Genomic DNA, 685 nt, shown 5'->3' with positions numbered 1-685 from the left:
ATGCTGCTCTGCCTCTGTATCTATTTTTGTTATTAATGTTTTTATTTGAAAGGTCACCAGAATCAACATATTTTATTTATTTTTAATTTATCTTTATTGTTCAAAGTATTACAGCTGTCTCCCCCTCTCTCCCCTTCCCCAATAAGCACCTCCACCCTATATATGTCCATTGCAGGGGGCCTCAGCCTGTAGACTAAAGGGTCCAGGGGTTTGATTCTGGTCAAGGGCAAATACCTAAGTTGCAGGCTCCTCCTCGGCCTGGCCCCTGGTTGGGGCTCCTGCCGGAGACAACCAATCAATGTGTTTCTTTCACATCAATATTGATATTGCTCTCTGTCTTTCCCTCTCTCTTCCACTCTTCCTAAAAATCAATGGAAAATATCCTTGGGTGAGGATTAAAAAAAAAGAAATATAAGAAAAGCCAATCATTTCACTGTAAAGGTTAGAAAATTGAAGCTGAAGAGGTGAAGACTAAATTCAACTATATTGTTGCCATTGCACTATGCTGCCTATTCAACCAGTTAACCATCAGATATTATTTTTTTAAAAGCTCCAAATCATTTTTTTATTTATTCTCTGATTTCAGGAGTACAGATGACATCATATATATATTTCTTTTCTTTTTTATTGTTTAAATTATTACAAAAAGTATTACATATGTTTCTTTTCTCCCCCCCCTTTGACA

Source organism: Myotis davidii, unplaced genomic scaffold (genome assembly GCF_000327345.1).
Source record: "Myotis davidii unplaced genomic scaffold, ASM32734v1 scaffold1519, whole genome shotgun sequence".
Taxonomy (NCBI): Eukaryota; Metazoa; Chordata; class Mammalia; order Chiroptera; family Vespertilionidae; genus Myotis; species Myotis davidii.
Note: the sequence above shows the minus strand (reverse complement) of the source record.